Raw genomic sequence first — 27,559 nt, 5'->3', positions numbered from 1 at the left:
AAGGAAAACTGCCATTTCTAGATGTTCTGGTCATCCGCAAACCCAATCAACAATTGGGCCACACAGTTTACAGAAAACCTACACACACAGATAGATACCTTCACAAAAACTCCAACCATCACCCAAGTCAAAAAAGGAGCACAATCAAAGCCCTGACAGACCGTGCACAAAGAATCTGCGAACCTCACCTCCTCCAAGGTGAACTCAATCACCTAAACTGGGCTCTACAGGCCAATGGATACTCCACCACAGACATCAGAAGAGCTGCAAGGCCAAGAACAAGCCATGAGAGTCAAGACAAAGATCCACCCAGAGGAAAGGTGTTCTTACCATACATCAAGGGAACTACTGACCGCATAGGGAAGCTGATGAAGAAGCACAACCTACAAACTATCTACAGACCCACGAAGAAAATCCAACAAATGCTACGGTCAGCGAAGGACAAGAGGGATCCTCTCTCTTCTGCAGGAGTCTACCGGATACCATGCAACTGTGGACAAGTCTACATAGGGACCACCAAACGCAGCGCCCAAACAAGAGTCAAAGAACATGAAAGGCACTGCAGACTAATTCAACCAGAGAAATCAGCCATAGCAGAGCATTTGATGAACCAGCCTGGACACAGAATACTATTTGAGAACACAAAAATGCTGGACCATTCCAACAACTATCATGTCAGACTACACAGAGAAGCCATTGAAATCCACAAGCATGTGGACAACTTCAACAGAAAGGAAGAAACCATGAAAATGAACAAAATCTGGCTACCAGTATTAAAAAACTCAAGAATCAGAACAGTAAATAAAAAGCAATACTCTAAAAACAGAGGATTTTCAGACATGAATCAACCTAGGGCAGTTAACGACTCTAAACAAAGGATGCCCCAGAGGCAGGAAGAAGACAGCAGATAAGCTTTTCAATGCTAATTAAAGTGATTAACTACACACATTCACACTGACCTCTCTCACCCTAGACTTTCCACAGATATATATTTACCTCTTTGCTTAGTTTTCTCCATACCTCACAACCTCTGAGGATGCCTGCCATAGATGTGGGCGAAACGTCAGGAGAGAATGCTTCTGGAACATGGCCACACAGCCCGAAAGACACACAACAACCCTGTGATCCTGGCCATGAAAGCCTTCGACAACACAAACTGCACTAATGTTGCTCAGCTCTTTAGAAACTGCACTAATGAAGTGTGGTACAGGTATTACAATTCATTTTTCATTCATTTTTCTAATATTTCTATATTTGAAGAACCCAAGAAGAACCCATGTTCATCAGCATGCATGTGAAAAGAACCATTTAAAGAGATTCACACTCCTCGTAATTCCACTGCTTCATAACTTCTCCTTTCAAAGATTTGAATAGTTCCAAATTCTTTGGGGACTTCTGGAAGATACATTGTTCTGCTGCCATTTGCATCACCATTTGGTGTAATTATTCTCCATAATTATGAAATAATTAGATAAAATGATGATATAAATCCCAGTGGAAAATATACATCTTTGAAGAGCCTAATGTTTTTGTCATTTAAAAGAAGAGCAATGTAACTTACTATACAGAAAAAAAAGTTAATTGGAAAACCAGACACATTCTATCCAACTCCCCATATTTCAGGCATGTTGGCAATGGCTCAAAAGCTATTGTAGACTGACCTATTTTTCAAGGACCTTAGAGATTATATTAATTTAAATCATCATCTTAGGAAAGTGCCCTGAGCACTTGTCTTTCCTTTTCTTTTCTTTTTAAAGTCCTTTAGTAAGTAATGGTTCTGCTCATAAAATTGGCACCAGTAATGTAAATAGTGGAATACAGGAAAAGCACTAGTCACCCCACAGTGACATGGATTCTGGTCTGTCTGAACTTCAGCCGGGTTAAGCACATTTTGTCTAGGAAACATAAATATCAAAAATGATATTGTTCAGGAATAAAATTAAAACAATACTATTACCAGCTATAAGAAGTCATCAAGGAGGAGGAGGAAGCAGCTTTTAACAGTCTATGTAGACCATGTCACACGTGCAAGTTCATTTTTCTTAAGATCTATTGAGAAATTTAGAAACACACAAGACAGGAAAATGAGATATTCTAGGTGTGTTCTTACTCTTTGTTTGCCATTTTCATTGTTATCTTATAGCCCCCAGATGGCGTAGTGGACTAAGTGACTTGAAGGTTGGGTTGCTGACCTGAAAGCTGCCAGGTTCGAATCCCACCTGGGGAGAGTGCGGTTGAGCTCCCTCTATCAGCTCCAGCTCCATGCGGGGACACAAGAGAAGCCTCCCACAAGGATGGTAAAAACATCAAAAACATCCGGGCGTCCCCTGGGCAACGTCCTTGCAGACAGCCAATTCTCTCACTCCAGAAGCGACTCAAGTTGCTCCTGACATGAAAAAAAAATTGTTATCTTATGAAAAATGTTTTTGTTTATAGTGGGTACCTTCCTCTATCCGTAGATGCTCTCTAGAAGAATTTGCACATGCCCATGGAGAGCTTTGAAGATCCTATATATACAATTCTTCACTTTAATCAAAGAAGCCATGGTCCCAAGCCTGCAAGTCCTGAGCAGGGCTGATGCTGATAGGACAACTTGGAGAGATCTCATTCAAAAGCTGTGAGGAAAGATTTACACGGGGCTAGCCTGCCCAGTGTAGGCATCCCCTATGTGATAGCCCCCCCATAATCATATAGTGAAATCATATTCATACTGCAACAGTAATTTTTAAACATCATAATTATGTCACAACCTTCTCTCTCTTATCTAGTGGTACGATACCTGGGATAGTCCATTCACATGTATAGATTATTGCTAGGATGGAAAGATTCAAAATATTATTAAATGGTCAAAAAATTGTTTTGCAAGCATCAAGAAACTTTCATGTGGGCAATCCTCAATTAACAATAATTTTCAAGATTGATACTGCTTAGAATTTACACATGGGTTTTTGCACAGCATTTTTATTCTACACAGGAAACATTAGTTCCTGCACATATATACTGAATCCAGGGCATTATCCAAACAGTCAGATCACACCCACCCTACTGGGCTGTCACATTTCTCAGTGTCACTGCTTTTGCTGCTTCTATTCCGCCACTGAGCTCTGCTGTTATCAGAACATGATCCATACCCCTTCTTGCCTGCCATAGATTTATCTTCAAAAATCTGAACATCGCCTATTCCATCTGCTGAGGTCAGAATGCAGAGCGTAAACAATCAGCAAGAAGGAAGAGGTCAGTCTACCCCCTTCCTTGCTGATCTTGCAGATTTGTGTCAGAAGCATCTTGAGAAACTGCAAGTCACTTCTGGTGTGAGAGAATTGGCCATCTGCAAGGAAGTTGCCCAGAGGACACCTGGATTTTTGATATTTTACCATCCTGTGGAGGCTTTTCTCATGTCCTTGCATGAAGAGCTGGAGCTGATAGAGGGAGCTCACCTCTTGCAAATGCCCCTCTATGATCTCATCAAAAATAACAGGTGACAACCAGGCATTCACAGTGAAATCCATGGATGGTGAGGAGTGATGGGACAACATGAGGAAAAGAGAATGAGCCAGCAAGAAGACAATCTGACCCATTAGGATATATAGGTCTAGATTCAGCAAGGACTTGATGGAGCAAATCTGCTCCAGGGGACACGGATTAACCTGCCCATGTGGATTAGAGAATTAGATGCACAATACCAACAGCTGTAGCAAATACTGTTGCCTTTTGATTAATTTACCCTCTCACTATGTCACTTGGTCTGTATTCTTCCAAAAGGACAAAATATGTGGGCTTTTGTACACAAAACCCTCATTACATGGATATTTATTTGGAAACATCTTTATGTCTAAACCCAGTTATTTCTCTAGAAGCACCCCAAGACAATTATTACTTTCTTATTTAGTACTGGCTTTTGTGACTGAGATGAAACAACAAGCAATAATTTTATGCAGTGTAGTTCTTTCACTCTTTGTAATTATTAATTCTTTGGGATAACAAAATCTCTTTGCAGTAGCCTAGTTTGGTTTAAGAGGTGCCACAAACCCATAGTGAAAATGAGCATGATTATATCAAAGAACCATTATTTCTAAATGGATTCTGTAACACAGCATTGCTCAAATCTGCTTTGGGTGTAAGTACTTAAAAGTTTATTGAGATAACAAAGAGATAACAAATAGAATACCTAGCTATTTTGCTTAGGTATTCTTTGTATTCTACTGACACATATATAGAGGGTGGCTGGCTTCATAATTGCAAAGAATAAATATGTACAAGAGTTTGCTTTAGCTTTTGCTTTGTTGAAATATGTTTATTATCATAAATTCTAATAGCTGTTGTCTGATCGGTGTTGTCTTTCATGGATAAGCTGTTGTTTGTTTTGTGGGCCATTGCTTTGTCTATTAGAAACACTTCAGGCTGAATAACATATGGGGTATATGATAATAAACGAGTGCCAAGTTTGGAAGAGCATGAAAGCTTAAAGAAACCCTTGGGAAGAAGTATTCATTTCAATAATCTAAATTCTATGCTGCTGACTCAGCAGAATTTACTGCGAATTTTCCTGCTTTAAGACTATGGTCTAAATCACAAAACAAAATAAGTACTTACATTCCATCAGTATTAGAATTTTTGCTAGCCCAGATACCAGCAGTGAGTTTGAAGTACTTGGCTCTGGTCATTTTTATTTATTTTTTAAAAGTATTGGGTGCATGGCAAAATGGTCTTTAAAGATTAGATCATCTTCAGAGATCAGGTACATTTTTAGTGCTTGTTTTTAATTTTAAACATGAAATGGATTGGGTTACTTTGCCTTTCTTTTTCATGAAAGGAAAAGTTTGAGTGAGTGTCTTATAAGCCTATTAAACCAATTAACTCTAAAAGCAAGGAAATGTAAAACCACTTGAAAGAGTTTTAAATGAGTTAAGAGCATAACGCATTTGTAAATTCGGATGCAATCAATCAAGACGTGAAGGCATTAGTTTTGGTTTGGTAACAGAATGATACCAGTATTCATGGCAATTGAGCCTATAAGCAGAGTATATTCCCTCAATGGATTGTCACCTGGTTGTGGTGAGGGGGCTTGCTCGTTGCAATGAATCTGCGGGTGTAACCACCAGAGTCATGCACTCCCATGGAGGGGGGGGGGGCAGGGGAGGTTCCAGACCAAGCACAATCCAAAGACCTCAACGGCGGATAAGGTGGAAGATAGCATGGTACATGTTACAACAGCTGTGAAGGTGGAAGAAGGCTGCAACAGATTGAGAAGCCATTGTTATTGTGTTAAGAACTTGGAAGGCCATCATACATGGACAACAGAGAATTGCTCCCACCAGTGAGACATTAAAAAGAACGTCTCCTGAAGACCTTAATCTCCATGCAAGCATATACAGTATATGTGGACTTTCCAAAAAGTTCCAAATCCAAAATAAAAATAAAAATTAAGAAAATAAAATTGAGATACACATGGCAGTACATTGTCTGCTAGGAGTACATATATATTAAAACTATCAAATTGTAGCAAATCAGTTTGGTACAGGGCTTGGAAAATTGCATTTTATAGCAAAGGTTTACATATCCTCAGCATGTTTTTTTCTGTCCCTTTAAAATGTGTTTAGACGGATTGGTAGCTTTTGGAAACAAGCTCCACATATAGAGATAGTTCTTGCTAATGACAAAGGCCCAGTAATTTAGTCAGGGAGAAGCCTTTGAAACCCTCATGAACAGAGACCTGGTTGCTTTTGTGAGATTGGTGCCAGCCTCGGCACATGGGAGGGGCATAGATGACAGGAAAGAATAACCAGTGCCTCCTTCTGGTCTTGTTTGTCCCTCTTGCAACTGATAGTGCCAGATGGTTTATCACTTCATCTGGGCTTTAGGCAGGATGGTTAAATCCCCATCCCCTTTTTCCCCTTCCTAACTTTGGGCAACGGTGTGGTCTCGAGTTGATGCCTGATCAGTCACCAGGCAAAGCACAAGGCTTGCAATGGTAAATGGGATTGTGAGACTTTTCTCCTCTTGCATTTTGCCAGGCCATTTGGTCCATTGGATGTCATCTACTGGATATATGGTCCGGCAGTCTCGGCATTGCTCTGCTTGTTTTTTTGTTTGTTTTGTTTTTGTTTGTTTTTTGCCAGATGAACCTGGGTTGACCTCTTTTTCATCGCCAGCTGGGCCTTTTGCGTAGCGCTGGCTATCCAGAAGCCGCAGTTGGACTCCTTACATTTTGGAAATATGTTCCACATAGAGAGATAGATGCTCCTTGAAGTATTGAATGCTCTCAAGCTGTTTAGTCTTTAAAGAATGATCACGATCATGAATCCATATCTGCAAATGCTTCACGAGGACAAGCAGAAAGCAAATGGACAAACGATTTTTGAAAGAATTCAGTGAATTGCTCAATCCATTCATTAGTTCAGGGATCGGAACAGTAGCTCTTTAAAGCAAATGCAGCCCTTTTTGGGTGGGGGTTCTTGTAGTCCTCAGATCCTGTTTTTTCTCAATGAAACCCACATTTCCCACAAATACACAGTCATATAAAGAAGTCCAAGTCTACTACTATCCAGTGCCAGATTCTGCTTTATAACACACACAAACACCCTTAAGGTAACCTTGAGTTATGAGGGTGCACCTCCAGTCATCTGAAATACTATGGTTGCAGAAATGAATACAGTTTAATGCTTCCCTTCTACAACTTGACCTAGGATTGCAATGTTTAAGTACATTGGATAAAAAAAATTAGCCCTCCAAGCCCTAAAGTGTGCCAGTCCTTCTTTAATTACAGCTGTCATGCCCTGCTTACTAATTGAATCTAGAAAAATATAGTTCAATTGTTAATGAAAATGCTAGTTGGCTTCCTTTAGTCACCACATGATGAAAAATTCATTCATCACAACCACAGGTTGCTCAAATAATTCACTACTCCTTGTTTATTGCTAGCATGAGGTGTCTATCAGCTAATAACAGTTTTATTAAACAACAGTGAGGAAGGATTTATTAGTTCCTGACTGGCTCATTTGAGTAGAAGACTATTTGACCAATTTGGATAATTAAGTCAAGAGGCAACTTCAGAGGCTCCTGTGTTATGCATTTATGAACAGTCAGAGCACTGTGTTTTATAGTACATCCAGCTTCTTTGAAACAGCATATACCAGACAAAGCAATTCTTCCGTTCTGACTCTGTTACAGCACCTTGCCTCAAGGTATGGAACTGGAAGTTGGAGCAGAATAATTACAAGTGCAGAGGAAAGAACAGAAATGAATACTGCTTGAACACTCCTTTCTACATCCATTTCAAAGGCAGACAAATGTTCTAAAGATTTTCCTTCCTAGTCATACTTTTGTTTACAGTTATTCCCCAGGAGAAAATAAACTCACCAAAAGTGACTTTTAAGTGAACATGAAGGGTTGAATGAAAATAAAGACTGGTGTGAGCTCAAGGATCTATTTAATGTAATGTATGATGTTGTATAATACTGCATTCTCTTTTTGCCAGCTCCCACACAATTAGATGACTTTCCCCTTAGGGAATTCCACTTTGACATTATAGGTGCTCAGATATAAATATGGGTCTGACTGCAGCAGCAATGGGCAACAACCTTAAATCTTTTCATTCAGGAAAAAAGCTTTCTTGTTAACTGAAAAAAAATACTTGTCTTTACAGTAAATTATGGCAGAGTGGGGGAAGTTTCCATTACTTTTGGTGGATGTGTTGAATCTAGATAATGAAATATCAGTCTGATTTATTAAGTCATGCTGTCTGAGTATTGGTTCATTTTAAATGAAAAATGAGAGAAAAATGCAGATGTTCTTGCTAAGGAGATTCTCACACACATACATAAACACACCATGAAAACAAAGCAATAGCCTGTGTACTGATGTACAGTGCGTGAACAGAATTTTGAAATTTTCTTTCTGACACAGATTTTTTAAAATGTCTTCTTTATCTTGATAAATTATAGGCATTATCCACAAAATTCATATTCCCAATTCTGCTCACTGACCCAGGGGTGTAGCCAAAGGAGAGGGCTACATCCCTGGGTTAGAGAACAACATTGTTCCTCCAATAAGAATTCTGACACCTTTTCCTTAAATCAATCAATTTTAACATTGAAGAAAGTGAAAAACTGTAAATAGTTCATATCCACTATCTTATTTGTTGTGTTCTCATTTTGGTTTTTTTTGGTTTTTTCGTGTCAGGAGCAACCAGAGCAACCGTCTGCAAGGACATTGCCCAGGGGACGCCCTGATTTTTTTGATATTTTACCATCCTTGTGGGAGGCTTCTCTCATGTCCCCACATGGAGCTGGAGCTGATAGAGGGAGCTCATCCACGCTCTCCCCAGGTGGGATTTGAACCTGGCAGCCTTCAGGTCAGCAACCCAACCTTCAAGTCACAAGGCTTTTATCCCCTAGGCCACCGGAGGCAATATAATTTAGCTCTTAGAAGGTCTCTATCTATTGATGACAATGGGGGCCTTTGAAAAGTCTGAGCTGGGTCTCCTGTGGAAATGGTGATATGTTATGCTAGATGATGGATTATGCTAGACTGCAACTCCCAATATGCTTGGCCCAAGAATGGTTTCCCACTAATATAAATGCCTTACTCTTTTCCCAGCATATGCATCCCATTAATCCTGACAAAGTTCTCCAGTGGTGCAACCTTATGTCTAACTTCTTCCTTACTACGCTGCATATTAGTAAAGAAAAATAATATTAAACAATCTTTGGCTTTTACTGAAATGTTCACATTACATAACTGAATCCTTCTCAAATTTAAAACAATATCTCCATGTTAATACCTATGTGTCAAATAATTTTCTAAGCAAATCTTATGTGTGACATGCTAAATTTTCATGTAAGGGGCAATGTAGTTCCCACATGCCTGCAGTGCTTTTGGGATCTTTCATAGCTGCAAAAAGATTGGAAGATTGTGAGGAGATTAGGTAGATGTAGGCGATTCTTAAGAGGGATGAAAGCTTGACAGAAGACAAAGCCTGAGGAAATCGGACAGAGGAAGGGAATAAAACAAACAAAAATAATTCATCCATTGAAGCCCACAAAGAAAACAGTTACCACTTGCAGTTTGCTTCCATATTGTAGAATTTACTCTGTACCTCTTGCAACTCCACTGGTAGGGTGTTCAACAGTACTTAAACTAAGCTGTTCACCCCAGACTTAAACAAATCTAGAGGAGTCTGAATACTTGCCTCTGTCTAACTCCATTACTTGACTTCATTCACTAGTAGTAGTTAGATTTATTATTAGATGGCGGTGTGACTTAACAGTTAGAAAGTAGTCTTCTATGTAGGACAATCTTCTCCAAGTCTGGTTTCAGCATAAAGACACATCAGAAGGTTGAAAAGACTTGAACATCTACATTACACCCCTGGGCAGCAGATTCAGCAACACATAAGTCACAGTGATCTCTGCAATGGAAAGATGTAAATTATTTATATATTGACTAGACTTCATTTCTTTTTTTTAAAAAAAATGTATTTGATTTATTTTTGTAAGCTGTCTTAAGTCTTGTTGTTGAGAAATGGGTGGGATATAAATGAAAGGAAATGATAAAATGTGAAATCCCCTTTTTTCTTTTTTTGATGACATATGTCAATGTCTTTTCTATCACTATTTGTAGGTGACCATCATAACCTTAAAACACACACAAATATTCTATTAAGTTGTTTACCGGTTGTTTCCTTTAATGTCTTCCGGATAACGTGGAGCCTGTTAGATACGAAGCCCAACAGACTAGTTTTGATAAATAGTATTCTACTCTTTCTTCTACTCCACTACAATTCAGCTCCCACAGTTCACTCTACAAATAGCGCTGCTGATTAACAACATGTAATTATATTTCGGGACACATTCCCCGCATTTAGTTCTAACACCCATTTACTTATGACACAGGATTATCTCCTAAGATTCAGGTAATAATCAACAAAAATTTCTCACATTATCTGCTAATCACTGAATGTTCATTTAACAGAACAGACCAACAACAAGGGAAGTTAACACTATAACAAATGGCAGCAATATAACCAATTTCAGGGAGATTATTGCTTTCATAAACCATATTAAATGATTTTTTTGAAAAAAGCAATTGCTTGTTTTGCTTTGTTTTAAAGTTATCTGAAGTTGAGTAAATGAGAGACTGCTTTGTTAAATTGGTTGTTTCCAACCAATTTTCTAAGAATTTAGGACACAGGGAATGCTCTGATAGCCATATAATGAACCTTCTAAATGCACCAGAGGTTGTTTTTATTTCCATTGGTAGAAGGAAAGACATTAACTTGGTAATGTGATCAGTTCTCAACAAAGCTACTTCCTAAATCAGCATACAGATTTGTAATCAGTTCATAGTGTGTGTAGCAATTAGAGTGTCAAACCTCATCAGCAATTAAAAATGTGGGTCAGAAAACTAAATAGAAAAGGACAATCTACAGCAGATGTTCAACAACAAGGCTCTAAATGGGTTGCTTTAGCTATAATCATATACAGTATGCCCCCACTAATGACTTGATGCCCATAGTTTCACTTACATGTGATCCCCCAAAACATTACTCCTTTAAGTATTTTTGACCTATCATGTTTGTCCTGCGCTTTTGGCCAAGCATACAATTGAAGAGCACTGGAGGACCAAGAAAATTCTACAAATGGAAATACTTATGGGTCTCTATAGCATCTCCAGTGAAATTATTCTATGTGCTCTTTGCCAAAGTATAGTCAAACTACAGGACTCATTATTATGGTTTCTGTTATCCACAGGGGATCTTGGAATGTATCTCCCACAGATACAAGAGTTGTACTATACATACTGTCTTGTGCAAATGCTTTTGATATCAATAAAAGCTAACACATTTAGTACTATTTACTACAGCAAAAAACATTGATAGTTGTAACTGAAATACAAATGTGTCTTTTAATCAAGAGCATTCATTAGAAAGCTTTCTAAAGTTAAAGAAAGTGGAAAGGTCCTGTTGTCATTATAGAAAGTTTCTGAGGAACACACTTTGCCATCTTGGACAATATTGCAACCTTAAACAAAGGGAATATGAATGGAGATAAGATGAATCTAATGTAAAGAAGCACTTTTTTGTGTGAGGTTTCACACTTTTAATTCTCCCATCTTGCACACTGGCTGGATCTATAGCAAAGCATAGTGTGTCATGCACACTGGACTGCCACACAGTTGTCATTCTCTAATGTGAGAAATGACAATACATTCTGAAATGGAAGCTACTTTGTCTGAAGTTGTGTCGACTGAATTTAAGATTCAGGATGTGCCAATAAACCTCTTATCTTTTTTTAAATCAGTGGAAAACATCAAACTAAAAATACTGAAGAGTAGTCCACAACAGCTCAAATTTACATACTAGTCCATTCTAGTTGGCTCACTGAATCAACAGGATTTACTTAAACACGGATGTATGTGTAGTTGTCCACTTACAGTGACACTGCAAATTTAATAGGATTTTAAAGCTAATGTGATTTGTCCTTTGAAATATAGCCTACAGCAGCTGATATTTGTTGGTGATGTCTCATCCAAGTATGAACCAGAACTAATGCTGCTTAGCTTCCCAGATCAGATGGGATCTGGTGCCTTTAAAGTATTTAGATGGCTTATAATTTTGCAAGTGATTGAAGGAGATCACTCTAGTTGAGAATAGGAGCAGAATTTAACCCAATGAATGGATCATTAGAACACATCAGTTTCTTTCTCCCCTGCAAATAATGTAGTGTTCAATTGCACCACAGTTAATCAGCTGTAATGCATAATCATTTGAAGGAGAGATTTAGCAGTTGTTTTATCTTTTAACATTCCACTTCACCTGTTGTGGCTACACCTTATACACCGGGCGGCCTCTCTCGACTCCCTACCGGCCCTCCTGCAACCCCTGGTAGGCCCCCACAACAAGATCTAGGCCGCGCCGGACCGGGCGGCCTCCTCCCCCCCCCCTGTCTCCAACCTCCTCCCTGGGCCTTTAAAGTTATCGCAAGCCCCTGGAAGCTGCGCCGATCCGGGCAGCTTCCTTGAGCCTTACCAGCGGCTTGGGTGGAGAGAAGACATTTGGGCCTGCGGTGGTTTGCGTCGTTTGGATGGCCCTCTGAGTTGTTCCCGCCGGCCTGGGTTCCTCCTGCTTCTGCCGCTGCCTTGCTGTGCTGCCTCCCGGCCTCCTTCCCAGCTTTCCTCGTGGTGAGAGTTGAGCTTTGGGGGCCGCGCCGGACCGGGCGGTTCTCCCAACCCTCTCCTTCAGTTCTCAAAGAGAGACAGCTGGGCCCTCTTCATCGGCTCTACTGAACAGGGTGGATTGTATGAAGCGGCGTTGTCAGGATCCTCAGTGCTGAAGCCGCCATCTATTTTATTCCATTTTATTTTATTTTATTTTATTTTTATTTTATTTTTATTTTTCCTCCCCTCCCCTTTTGAGTGTGTATGTGTGTGTATTTAGATAGGAGTGAGAAAATTTTATCTTGATGCAGGAAGACAGATTTGATTGTTGATAGGAAGTGGATTTGTGTATTTGGTACTTAAACATAGGAAGTGATCACATAGGATTCGTGAGTTCCATGAAGTTAATTGTCTGGTATATTGTTGGTATTAGAATGTGAATGATGGTGTGCGCATGTTGGTTGATATACATCTGAGTGGAAAGAGTCAGTAGAAACGGTGTGTTAATTTTGAAAGATTAGAGTGGTTACTATAGGAAGGTTTTTGAGAAAGTATTAGGAATGAGTTGGCAGGAATTTCCGAAGAAAAATGAACTTCTTCACCTATGTGATTTGTTGGGGAAATCGTTCAGTACTGTTTTGTATCAACTGGAGACACTGAACAAGAAAATTGATCATCTTTTCAAGGGAATTTCCCTGATTGCGAAAAACCCTTCTCCTATAGACATTATAACAACTGTACCAACCAGTTCTACTAACATCAATGAGGAACTAAACGCTCTGGAAGACCATGGAAAAATAAAGCTAGAGGAGCAGAAAGTAGTTAATAGGTCAGATTTGGAAGTGGCCAAGGATGGGGATGGGCTATTATCTGGGAAAGAGGGTCAGGGGAGGGTGGCCTGGAAGGAAATTAATAGAGTCTCCCAAAGGACAAACAACACACTGTCCCCAGAACTGTTTGGACAATCTCGAGATACTTCCTGCAATCTGTTGCGAACCAACAAGGTGGCAGTGGAAGTCTCAGACTCTATGCTAAATAGAGGCAGATGGTCATCAAAGCGAGCTGTCCAGATATCTCTCTCTCAAATTCTTTCTTTGACCCGGTCGGAAGTGAAGATCAAGACCATTGACTGGCTTCGCAGAGACTATCAATCTTGGAATCGCTCCTTATGTCTTCTCATTGGGCTGGAGGATAGAATGTTACTGGAAGAACTGTTTTTGTACGGGCCTAAACTCCAACAATGGGGTATCATTCTTAAGAGGGTATTAGTAGACCCAGTGATCCGCCCCCTAGACATTGGGCTGTCTCGCGAAATACAAGAGTCTCTAATTTCAAGCCATGTCTGTTCTACCCCCCAGCCCTGTCATCAGTCATTAGCTGTGCCTAGTCCCCCTCCCTCATTAGATGATGTTATCATATTAGATGACTCCTCCTCTCTCATACCAGCGGAGATAAGCCTCTCTTTTAAACAATCAAATACACTTGGAGGCCTTTCATCCCAGGATAGCTGACTATCCCCTTCAAATGGCAATCTCAACAAGCCAATCCCTCAGGAGGAAGAGGGTTCTCACGGGTGGGGCCCCATTGAGGTGGTGTGGGGGAGAAGGAAGAACGGTCACCAACAACCCAGGGAGAAGCGCAACAGAGTTATTGCGACCCTGGAGAGGAATAGGTGTGGTAGTCTTCAGGACAGACCCCTCAACCTTAAGGTCCTGCTTCTGAATGCCAGATCCGTCAATGGTAAGACAGCTATCATCCAGGATTTGATCCTGGATGAGAGGCCGGATCTGGCATGTATTACCGAGACATGGTTTGATGAACCAGGTGGGGTGAATCTCACCCAGCTGTGTCCACCGGGTTTCGGGGTCCATCAGCAGGCCAGGGTTGAGGGGCGGGGAGGAGGAGTTGCGGTGATCTTCCGGCAGTCCATCGCCCTGATCAGATGCACCGTTCCACAATCTATGAGGTTTGAATGTGTCCTGCTGAAGGTGGGAGCCCGAGACAGCTTGGGGATTCTGTTGGTGTACCGTCCACCCCGCGACCCAGCAGTCTCCCTGTCTGAGCTAGCAGAAGTGGTCTCTAATGCGGCCTTGGTCTCCCAACAACTCATAGTTTTGGGAGACTTTAACATCCATGCCGAGACCACATTAAAAGGTGCAGCTCAGGATTTCATGGTTGCCATGACGACCATGGGGCTGACTCAAGTTATATCTAGGACCACACATCAGGCGGGACACACGTTGGACCTTGTCTTCATTGTGGACGGTGGGACAGTCAGAGTGGAAGAACAAAACATCCTTCCATTGTCATGGTCTGACCATCATCTGATCTGTTTAAGTTTCACCGTGTCTTCTAACTTCCGCAGGGGTGGTGGACCCATTAAGATGGTCCGCCCCAGGAGGCTGATGGATCCAGATGGACTCCTGAGGTCTCTTGGGGATCTTCCTGTTCTGGAGACTGGCGATCCTGTCGATGTCCTGGCTGATCGCTATAATAGTGAGCTGGCTAGGGCACTTGACACGATCGCTCCCGAACGCCCCCTCTCGCTGCGTAGAGTCACGTCAACCCCTTGGTTCACTGAGGAGCTGGCCGTGATGAAGCGTACGAGGAGGGGACTAGAGTGCATCTGGAGAAAATCTCGGGATGTGTCCGACCAAGCACGGGCTAAAGCCGCTATTAAGGCTTACTCCGTGGCTCTGCGAGCAGCCAGGAAAGCTTTCACGACTGCCCGCATAGCGTCTGCAGCCAATAGGCCATCGGAGTTGTTCCGAGTTGTTGGAGAGCTCCTGCGGCCTCCTGAGGCCCAGGAGCTTCCCGATGACTTGGCGACTCGGTGTAGCGATTTCGCACACCACTTCGCAGGCAAAGTTGCTCAGATACGTCATGAGTTGGACTCCAGCTTGACTGTGGTTTCAGCGGAGGTAACCGAGGCACCTGTCGGTTCCATCTTATGGGATTCTTTCCGGCTTGTTCTTCCTGATGACGTGGAGGGGATTCTTGGGTCTGTGAGGGCGACCACTTGTGCTCTGGATCCCTGTCCCTCTTGGCTGGTTAAACTGGCCAAAGATGGGTTGTTGGAGTGGTTTGTGGCTATAATAAATGCCTCCTTGGGTCAGGGGTCATTTCCATCCTGTTTTAAGCAAGCGGTGGTAAAACCGTTACTAAAAAAGACCTCGCTAGACCCATCGGTTTGTGACAATTACAGACCAATCTCCAACCTTCCATTTTTGGGCAAGGTTCTGGAGCGGGTGGTTGCCACGCAGCTCCAGGAGTTCCTCGATGACACTGATTTTCTGGACTGCTCGCAGTCTGGCTTCAGGCCTGGGCACAGTACTGAGACGGCTTTGGTCGCCTTGGTGGATGACCTCCGCAGGGAGCTGGACAGGGGGAGTGTGACCCTGCTGGTTCTCCTGGATATCTCAGCGGCTTTCGATACCATCGACCATGGTATCCTTCTGGGGAGGCTCTCCGGGATGGGGCTCAGGGGCACGGTTCTGCTGTGGCTCCAGTCCTTCCTGGAGGGTCATTCCCAGATGGTGAAGCTGGGGGACACCTGCTCGGACCCCTGGCCATTGACCTGTGGGGTTCCCCAGGGGTCTATTTTATCCCCCATGCTATTTAACATCTACATGAAACCGCTGGGAGAGGTCATCCGGAGTTTTGGAGGGCGTTGCCATCTCTACGCAGATGACACGCAAATCCATTATTCCTTTCCACCTGACTCCAAGGAAGCCCCTCGGGTGCTGAACCAGTGCCTGGCCGCTGTGGCGGACTGGATGAGGAGGAACAAGCTGAGGATCAATCCTGACAAGACAGAGGCCCTCCTGGTCAATCGTGCGTCGGATCGGGGTATTGGGTGGCAACCTGTGCTGGACGGGGTTGCACTCCCCCTGAAACCACAGGTCCGCAGTTTGGGGGTCCTCCTGGATTCAGCGTTGACGCTTGAAGCACAGGTGTCGGCGGTGGCCGGGAGGGCTTTCGCACAACTCAAACTTGTGCGCCAACTGCGACCATACCTCGTGAAGTCTGATTTGACCACGGTGGTCCATGCCTTAGTTACCTCTAGACTGGACTACTGTAATGCGCTCTACGTGGGGCTTCCCTTGAAGACGGCCCGGAAATTACAATTGGTCCAACGCTCGGCAGCCAGATTAATAACGGGGGCGAGTTACAGGGAGAGATCCACTCCCCTGTTTAAGGAGCTCCACTGGCTGCCGTTCATTTTCCGGTCCCAATTCAAGGTGCAGACTATCATCTATAAAGCCCTAAACGGTTTGGGACCCACCTACCTCCGTGACCATATTTCCTTTCATAAACCTGCCCGATCTTTACGATCATCCGGGGAGGCCCTTTTAGCACCACTGTCTTTATCCCAGGCCCGCCTTGTGAGTACAAGGGAGAGGGCCTTTTCTGCTGTGGCCCCCCGATTGTGGAACTCACTACCTACTGAAATTAGGCAAGCTCCCACGCTGTCAGCTTTTAGGAAAGACTTGAAAACATGGCTCTTCCGCTGTGCCTTTGGTGAGTAACTTCTGTTATTTCTGTGTTACTCCTACCCCAAACATCTATCCTCTAGATTACCCCACTTCCATATGTCCCTGCCCGCAGTGGAGTACCCCTATGTCCCTCTCACCCCAGGTTTTATCTTTGTGTTCACGTGGCCTGCCCTTGTTTTACTGTTTTTTTGATTTCTTGATGTTGATGCATTTATTGTATTTTTATGGTGCTATGTTATGTTGTTTTATATTTTGTTATATTGTATTGCTCTGGGCATGGCCCCATGTTAGCCGCCCCGAGTCCCCGTTGGGGAGATGGTGGCGGGGTATAAATAAAGTTTTATTATTATTATTATTATTATTATTATTATTATTATTATTATTATTATAGTATCCTGGGACTTGCCACTTGATGAAATCCTGAAGATGAGAATTCCAAATGTTCCTTCCTAAACTACAACTCCAGGTATTCCATAAAATAGATCAATGGCACCTAAAGTGGAATAAAGTGCTATAATTGTGTGGTGTGGGTATTATTAGCTATCTCAAGGGGTGGGACGTGATTTGCAAATTTACCTGGGAAGATTCCTATAGAGATTCACGGTAAAAAGAAATTCTTCAGAGGTAGGTCTTAGATCCGTTTCATGCATATTACATAATGGGATAATCAATATGCGGCCCCACAGTTTAAGACTGCACTATGCTGAAAGAAATGCTGGTGTTTGCAATCCAAGAACATCTAGGAGGCTATAGGACTCATGCAATCATAGAATATGCTCCCCTTTCTTGTACCCATTATGTAAGCTATAAACCCCAGTAAATAGTTGATAATGTTTAATCTCTGAAAGATAGCAGGTTTTAGGGCCAGGAAGCTACACCACTGTTATATGAAACAAGAAATATACTGCATTGTGCCCATGCCAGTGAGAAGTCATTTATCTAAACAGGTTAATGTTTTTACTTAGCCCAGATCACAATCAGTAATTATTTTAATTTTGAAGTCTTAATGACCTTTAGTACTGCAGAGATGTCAGTTGGTTTGACAACCTGCACACTCATAGACTAAGAACAGAGCCTTCCAACAAGGCTGCTGTTGCCAGGAACCACCATCTGTACTTTCTCCATTGAGAACAGTAATATGAACAAAAATGTTAAGTATTTCTTCCTACAGATAGCAAAAGATTTTTGTTCCCTTTAGGTGAAGCTATCTTTTAATAATATATGTAGAAAACAAACATACTAAAAGTAAATATGTATCCAAATGTGTTTTGGAAAAGGGCATAAAATACTTTAACAAATCAACAACAAAATTAGGTTCTGATTGGGTTAGTGAAAAGATTTTTTTAGAAAGTATTTTTGTTGGGATATCAGTGATCAGACAGATGTCAAAAATACTTACTTGAAAAATCCAGTATGCCTGAAATGTGTGACACATTTTGGAGAATGACAAAAAGAAAAAAAATGCACCATCTATTAACCATTTGTATTAAACCCAATATGAGTTTTAAGACACATGAATGAGGGCTCCTCAAGCCTAATTTCTTCCTTCTAGTCTACAATACTTACTGTGAATTCTCAGGAACTTAAGCAGATCATTATCCTTTAGTCTCCTGTTCTCTTTATTACCAACTGACAGACATAGTATGCCCAATATCTCATTTTTTAGAGATTTCTTTCAAGAATGAGAAATGTAGTGTAGGGAGAAATGAAATTCACAGATATAAATATTGAATATGTGCCAACAATGTGATGCAGCAGTTGAAAAAGTCATTGGGATATTGTGCTGCATCAAAAGGAGCGTAGTGCCTAGACCAAGGGAATTTGGTCAGACCACACCTGGAATACTGTACCTAATTCTGGGCACCACAATTCAAGAAAGATATTGACAAGCTGGATGGTGTCCAGAGGAGAGCAATGTTGTACACCAACCAGAATTCACCTTGCCCTCAACACCAACCAGGAAATCAAAAGTAATAATAAAACAGTTTATTGATAAAAACACATATACAAAGGAAAAATCACCATAGGAAATAGGAAAGGCAAAATACAAGAGATAATGGGGGAAAATAGTCAAACAAATAGTAAGCCAAACCAAACTGGCAATAGGAAAACACTCCAAAAGTAATAATCCAAACAGTTCAAAGCTGTTCCATAAAACAAGGTACAGAAATTTCAAAATCCAACATGAGTGCAAATCCAGAGAAACAAGACCCAGAACATGAATCCAAAAGCCAGACTATAAAAACTTATTATACTATTCATCCAAACTCCCAAGATCTTGGACTAAGACATGAACTGGAAACAAGGCTTGAGATCCTCATTGTTATGTCACGTTGCCTGATCTGAATTCCCAAAGAAACACTTCTGGTTTAAGGACCGCAAAACATGAAGTCATTTCTGTGACCTTGACTTCCTTGTCTATGAGACTTTTTATGCTCTTCTTGCTTATGCTCTGACTTTCTCAGTTTTCTCAATTCCTCCCTAAGATCAAGCAACCTGCTGAGCACAGGTGTTCCCACTGGCAAGCCTTTTCGCCCATCTATTTCTTTATCTGGGGTTGCTATACTACCAGAAAGGGAAAGGTCTCCACCAGGCACTGCATCTCCCTATCTGCTGCTAGACTCTGAAGCAGTTTCACTTTCAAGCCTATTCTCACAGAAGGAATCTTGCTCTAAAATCCCCTCAATCCCCTAATTGGATGTTTAAAATAGATCCATATCACACGCACTGCTCTTCCATTAACAAAAACTTTCTTCAGTCTTAATCTGTATACATTGCATAACCAACATTAAAAATCTAGTACTGTATTCAAGTTTTTAACATTTCAGTAGAAATTTGGTTGGAGGGAAAGGAGGGGAGGGGAAGAGAGATTTTCTTAACAAGATGTAAACATTTCAAGATTACAAAATTCTATTGAGCAACTTAAGAGTGGTAGGGAGCAATTTAAAACCCACTTTTCAGATTAAACTGGCTGACCCTCATTGAAAGAACCACCTACCTTTCTCCCAGGTTCTGAAATACCAGTCCCCTCATCTTCATCTGATTGAACCACAACAGGCAACTAAATGATCAAAACTCTGGAAACCATGCCCTGTGAGGAACAGCTTAAAGAGCTGGGTATTTTAACCTGCAGAAGAGAAGGTTGAGAAGACACATGATAGTTTTGTTTAAATATTTGAAAGGATGAAGGACCTAAAAGAGTGAATCTTTCTCTATGCATTGCCAGTTTCTCCAGCACAATTTTATGGTCAACCTCTAGCAGAAACACAGCATAGAATTTTGCTGGAGGATCTAAAAAATGCTTAGACAGAACATATAATTTAAATCATCAGGTAAGTGAAACCACACAGACTAGTCCTGTAGAAATTAAGAGCATACTGCATAAAACATTTGTAGAGGAGTACATTTATATCCACTGGAGACACATTATGGATTTAAACCCATATACAGTAGAGTCTCACTTATGCAAGCTAAACAGGCTGGCAGAAGCTTGGATAAGTGAATATCTTCTCAGTTTAAGATGTACTTTCATCTTTCTTGACACATACTAATAATCACTTAGTCGCTGTGTTTTCTAGTAATGTAATTCCTTAACTGAGATATGTTTGTGAACATCCTGAGGTTTCTTAATGGTAAAAGAACATTTAACCATAATCCTGTTCATATCACTAGTTTAAGGGGCTATTTAAAATTACCCTATCATTACCATCCTATCTGAAGCTGACCAGATAAAACGAAAATTTAGGGTCCTTCCAGACAGGCCCTATATCCCAGGATCTGATTCCAGGTTTTCTGTTTATTTATTTATTTACAGTATTTATATTCCGCCCTTCTCACCCCAATCCAGTTCAAAGCAGAAAACCTGGGATCAGATCCTGGGTAATAGTGCCTATCTGGAAGGGCCCATAGCTAGGTGTTTCTTTAGTGCATGTTAAGGCTAGCTTTGCATGAGAAATATGGATCATTTCATAATCTTTTTTGGGTCATGGAGCCAGGTTGAACTGATGGTGGAAAGGAAACAATGACATTTCAGTTTGTCATTTCCTATAGGTGATAACAGCGGTGGTTATATTCTCTAGTGTGTTCCTCCTTTGTATTGTCTGCTACATTGCTTCCTCTCCTATTCACTGATATTCTCAGTAATGATTTCTTCATATACACATCCTATGGATGAAACCTTCACCATTTGGAGCCATGGAGAAGAAGAACTAAACAAGTTCCTGTAACACACCAACAACATCCACCCAAACATTCAATTTACCATGGAAAAAGAAAACAAAGGAAAACTGCTATGTCTAGATGTCCTAGTCATCTGCAAACCAAATCAACAATTGGGCCGCATAGTTTACAGAAAACCTATGCACACTGATAGATACCTACATAAAAACTTTAACCATCACCCAGGTCAAAAAAGAAGCACAGCAAAAGCCCTGGCTGACAGTGCAAAGAAAATCTGTGATCTCCACCTTCTACAAGGTGAACTGAACCACCTAAAATGGGCTCTAGATGCTAATAGTATTCTACTACAGACATCAGAAGAGCTGCTAGACAAAGAACAAGCCACAGGAGTAAAGACGAAGATCCGCCTAGAGGAAAAGTGTTTTTATATCAAGGAAACCACTGACCACATAAGGAAGCAGATGAAGGAACACAACCTACAAACAATCTACAGATCCACCAAGAAGATTCACAAATGCTACCTTCAGCAAAGAATAATAGGGATACTCTAACTACTGCCAGAATCTACCATATATCATGTAGCTGTGCACAAGTCTACATAGGGACCACCAAGTGCAGCTCCCAGACATGAATAGAAGAATACAAAAGGCGCTGCAGACTAATTCAACCAGAGAAGTCAGCTATAGTACAGCACTTGATGAACCAACCTGGATGCAGAATATTATTTGAGAACACAGAAATTTTGGACCACCCTGATGACCATTATGTCAGACTACACAGAGAAGCCATTGAAATCCACAAGCACGTGAACAATTTCAACTCAAAGGAGAAAACCATGTAAATGAACAAAATCTGGTTACAGGTATTTAAAAACATCAGAATCAAGACAGTAAATAATAGGCCTGTGCGACCAATGAGAAAAATGTTTCAATACTTATAACGAAATTGGGGGATGGGAAGAAAATGGTTTATAAAACGTTTCTGAAATTGGAGGGGGTCTGTATAGTAACTATTACAAGATAACTGCTTTTTCGTTACTTTTCGTTAAATAATTAATTGTGTCAATGGGGAAACTTCAGGGGTGCCTTTCTCCCTCATTGTTGGCATGATACTTGCTACAATTATAAAACACATTTACAACTGTTAGCTCATCAAGTTTCAGACTGCTTCACTCATCCACAGATTGTTTGGGAATTTTCAAAGTTTTTAAAAAAACTACAAGAGCTATCTTATTGAATGTTCTATTCAATGACAAAAGATAACAGGGGATCATTGTCCCCATGTTTCAGAAATATTCATATATATATATATATATATATATATATATTTGGATTTTTTTTAAAAAAATTGACAAAAATATTTTTAAGCTATAAATGATATCTCATTGAATGAACTTCAATTTAGGAATTTCTTTCTAGATGATTTACTTATTTGTATTGAAGTATCAGTCAGTCGTCCTCTTTGTAGATTCAACATTTTATCGGAAATCTGGCTGCTGTTAAGAGGGAAAAATCTCTCCCCTGTCCTAATTGGAGCTTTTTGATGCTGAACAGAATTCTGGGAAATGTAGTTTAGGACCAGGCCTTTTGAATTCTTTGGCATAGACCTCCTCGCCTTCCCAAACTACATTTACCAGAATTCCATGACAGACAAGGGTTTTTTCTCCCACCCTGGACATTCCACAGATACACACACACACGCACACACACATTCCACTTGCTTCACTGCCAACAGAACCTCTGATGGTGCCAGCTACAGATGCAAGTGAAACATCAGGAGAGAATGCCATTAGAACACAGACATACAGCTTGAAAAACTCACAGCAACCCAATGATTTTGGCGATGAAAGCCTTCAACAACACATATCCTCCCACTATGTAGCACAAATCATATGCCCTTTGAATATGTAGTTGTCTAATTAAACTCACTCCTCTTTTAATTAAACTTACTCCTTGTTTATTGGTGATGATTACTCATGCTAGCTTCCATGCAGACCAACAAGCAACTTATTGTACACATGCTTAGTAGGATGTGTGAGCAAGAGTATAGAAGGATGGAAAAGAACAGAATTACAAAAAGTACAAACAATGCTTATTGAGTTAACTGTTACAATTAACAAATAGCAATGGGATTGTAATACAGAAATGTTTGCTTTGATGAACCTTATATATAGGAGGACAGTTTTATTCCTATTTAAACCACAGTAACTGAGATGGTGGTGGTGATGATGATAATAATAATTTATTTGTTACCCATCTCTCTTCATGGCTTGAGGTGGGGTACAACACAGCCAATGCACACATATCAAATTGCATAGTACAAAGATTAAAGCATGATACTAATAGAATGTCCATTTAAAATTCAAAATTGACTGGTTAGGTTCTCAGAGGACCTCAGTCTCCAGGACAGATTATATGGGAGGAGGTGATCCTGCAGGTAACCATGACCCAAACCATATAATAATACTAATTTATTTGTTTCCCAGGGTATACAGTTAAAACACAGAGATAGAATACAGTACAATTAAAATACACAGAACAAAAATTGACACCAATACTTTAAAAAATTAAATTAAAATTCATGATTTAAAAGTGACTGGGTAGGTCTGCCTGAAGAGATATTTCTTCCATTGTGACTTGGCTGTCAGATATCTTCTGGCAGGCTTTTCCACAGTGTAGGGAGTGGATGAAAAGGTGCTCTGGGTGGATGGTTGCTAGTCAGGTTCTGGCTGGTTGCAGTAAACATCCTCCAGAGGACATTGTACTTTGAAAAATAATTGGTAGCCAGTGGAGTGATTTTAGTACATGTAAAATATGCTCACACCTGGATGTTCCTGTGAACAATCTGGCTGCCATGTTTTGAACTAGCTGCATTGCAGAAGTCCATGTGTGTGCACTACCATCATTAGGTCTTCCAATTCCAGGAAGGGGCACAGCTGGCATTATCAGCTGAAGCTGGTATAATAAGTACTCATGACTGTCACGTCTATTTGGGCTGACATTTGGAGAGATGAATCCAGGAGCTGTGAACATGGCCATACAGCCTGGAAAACTCACAACATAGGGAGGAGGAAGCAAGCTTGTTTTCTGCTGCCCTGCAGACTAGGACATGGAACAATGGCTTCAAACTACAGGGAAGGAGATTCCACCTGAACATCAGGAAGAACTTCCTCACTGTGAGGGCTGTTTGGCAGTGGAACTCTCTCCCCCGGGCCATGGTGGAGGCTCCTTCTTTGGAGGCTTTTAAGCAGAGGCTGGATGGCCATATGTCGGGGGTGCTTTGAATGAGATTTCCTGCTTCTTAGCAGGGGGTTGGACTAGATGGCCCATGAGGTCTCTTCCAACTCTACTATTCTATGATTCTATGATTCTATGATTCTAACCCAGTGATTCCGGCCATGAAAACCTTCGACAACACTGTGAACATAGCCTTTCAGAGTTACGCTACTCCTTAAAAACCTCCAGCCCTAGGATAGGACACTCAATGGCAAGCACATCTGACTTAACTGGATTCAGTTTCATTTTTTTTCCTTCATACAATCCATTACCTCCTCCAGGCATTCATTTAGAGGAGACACACACCATTGCCTTTGTTCAAGTGCCAACGTGGTAGCACTTTTGTTAATTAGGCATGGCAGAAAGGGAAGGATGGGCGGGTGTGGTGTGAATTTGCAGAAGACCGCTCAAAGAACTACAGTTATATGTAAGCAAGCAACCTGCGTTCCTTCTTCATGGTTTCTGTTTGATTTACACACACACACACACACACACACACACACAAATGGAATGAATTCAGTAGGACTATCTGGCTATCAACTTTAGCTGGAAGTGGTAAAAAAACTGGCTATATGTAGCCTCTTCCAGTAAGAAGTGGTCCTTTCTGTAACACAATGCAATCCTTTGTGAGCATAAGTAACCATGGCGCGTGAACAAAGGTTTGGATCATTGACCACAAAAAGCTGTGCCTTACAGAAATAATTCATGAATTGTGAATTATTAGGTTTTTCTTAATATATATTCCATAGGAAAGGGCAATAGTGCTGCATTTATTTGCTGCTGTGATCTTTGTACTTGTAATTTATACCATTGAAAAAAGCACTGAAAAAGGCTAGAGTAGAAGCATCAGGGAAGTCATATTTTTCATCTTTTTTTAAGTCTTGCCTGGAGGCAACTGCTATTCCCTAAAAGACCCAATATTAATCTCATGCACTGAAACAAAATTTTACCCCCTACCCCTACAGCATCTGCATAATTCCATTTCAGCTATTTTGGGCAGTAAGTTTTACCAACATTTATAGTGGTCCCTACTGATGCATTCAGTGCCATAGAGTACAGAGGAAAGCCATTCATTTCCTCATTAAACATTCAGCATGAATGTTGGAGAATCCCACAGTGCTCTAAGTTTATGCAGATTTTCACAGCCCTGTAACACTGAGCAAATGATACAGGTAGAGTGGGGGAAGGAGCTGCAAAGTCAACGTACTTCATCTTGAAAAATAATTTAATCTTGGTTTCTGAAGCACAGTAGGAAAATGGATTCTTTAGGGGTATGGCAATAAGCTGCTTCATCACTCTGCAAGTGTCCCTTTATTTTTAACAAGCAGGTTCAGCCATATGTTAACATTAGGTTCTGCCATAAATTGGTCACTTGCAGTTTGCAAATTGAATTTTAAATTTAATGTGCTTGCAGCTTCAGATTTGTTGCTTTTATGACGTTTGACAAATTTGGCACATTTCCAGTTCATCAGTTCATTATTGCTGTTCAGACCATCCACAACGAGGGGGGGGGGGGAGGGAGGGAGGGAGGGGGAGAGAGAGAGAGAGAGAGAGAGAGAGAAATTTGAAGTTTAGTGATGCAAATAAGACACTTGAATATGCCACCACACATAAGGCTTCCCATTGCTCATTTTGGCTCACTTGAAGAAGATTGGGAAGGTTGCAAAATTGGTCAAAGTCTCACTTCTGCATGGAATGAGGTATTGGTATATTTGTCCTGAAGATAGCACCCCTGGATCCAGATGCATATATGAATTAGTTGTATGAGCACATTTTGATATTCTTAGACAGAACTTTATCTTACAGGACAGACCGAAGGGGGATTGCCTTTGAGATTAATGTGTTTTCCAAACAGAGCTGGACAGGAATAATGCAGAGTTCGCTGGTGCATGGGTGAGGTGAATGAAGCTCCTAGAAATATATATATAAAATAAGGTGCACGGTGTATGGATCATTCAGTAAATGAAGACTTCTGGGTCCATGGAGCAGTAAATCCGTGCTGGGTTTTAGTCCGAACTTTACTGGATTGCTCAGGCCCCTTCTACACCGCCATATAACATCGGGATTATCTGCTTAGGGCAATGTAGACTAAGATAATCCAATTCAAAGCAGATAATGTGTATTATCTGCCTTGATAATCTGGATTATGTGGCAGTCTAACCAATGACTTACTCTGAGTGAAAGACAGGAATTTTGCCCTTGTTGGTCATTCTGGATCTCCCACTGGATTTCACTGCCATTGATTATTATATCTAAAGGTGAATAATATACACTATAGAATTAGTGCAGCATGTTATCAGTTTAATGTCATAGCTCAGTGCTACGTAGTCATGAAAGTTGTAGTACAAGATTTTTATCCTTCTCTGTCAAAGTGGTGCCAAATTGCATTGGTTCTACAGTGGACCAGCTCTGCACAGCAAGTGTAGAAGGTACTGTATTGGTTTCCACTCATGTCAACAGGGCTGGATCAGAAGGGCCTTCCTGTTCAATCCCCTTGCTATTGGTTGCTGTAGGGTTCCATCCTGTTTCCTGGGCAGTTTGAGATAGATAGATGAATAGATAGATAGATGATAGATACAGACACACACATACACATGAAGGTGATGATCAGATTCATTAGATATTAGTATGATTTATACTGATAAAAATCCACCCCTTTTGTTATGTACAGAGATATGGTCCACTCGCACTCAGCAGGCAAAGCCTAAGACATGTCTGGGGGCGGTGTGGATGTGAAGCCCCCCATGAAGAAGGCCAGACTTGATGGGGACAGTTGGCTTCACCAACCTTAATCACACAACAGGAGTGGAGCTGCCATCCTCTTTGCTTCCCTGTCTTAAAAAGTGATAGGGTTTCCATTGCTATACCTTTGCTCCAGGTATTCACTCTACAATTTGGACACATTTTGCCCTTGGCAATTTTGCCATAACTTTTCCAGTAGAGCATAAGGGCTTCAGGTTTGGATGGCTGCACTAAGGGGAGCATGTCTCCTCATCCAGCCTCAGGGCCTGCTGTGTTGCCCCAGGAAGACACATTCAGTGTTGGAGGAGGTTTGCTCCTCTTTTTAGAATAAACTCTTAATGAATTGTTGCCTTGGGTGAGACTCTAGTCATGATTGCTGGGCGACAGACAAAGATTGCAGACAATTCCTTTGCAATGCAATACATTATTATCTGGAGGGAGTCACAATCTCTCAGCCTCAGAGTGTTATCGGGCCACGGTTATCATCCAATCAAAGATTTTAGTTCACCAAGGGCTCAGAAATATATGATTTTTTTTTCCTTTTTTTAAAAGACCCTTTCCAGACTTGAATCAATTCAAAGCATCAGCAGATTGAGACCAAACCAACAGCAGCTGTAAACCTCTAAACTTGATCGAATTTAACCCTTTAATAAATTGTATCTATTTTTCATGACTTTCTGTATAACTTATATCTATCTGTGTATTTTATGT

Source organism: Anolis carolinensis, chromosome 3, assembly GCF_035594765.1.
Source record: "Anolis carolinensis isolate JA03-04 chromosome 3, rAnoCar3.1.pri, whole genome shotgun sequence".
In the NCBI taxonomy this organism is placed as follows: Eukaryota; Metazoa; Chordata; class Lepidosauria; order Squamata; family Dactyloidae; genus Anolis; species Anolis carolinensis.
Note: the sequence above shows the minus strand (reverse complement) of the source record.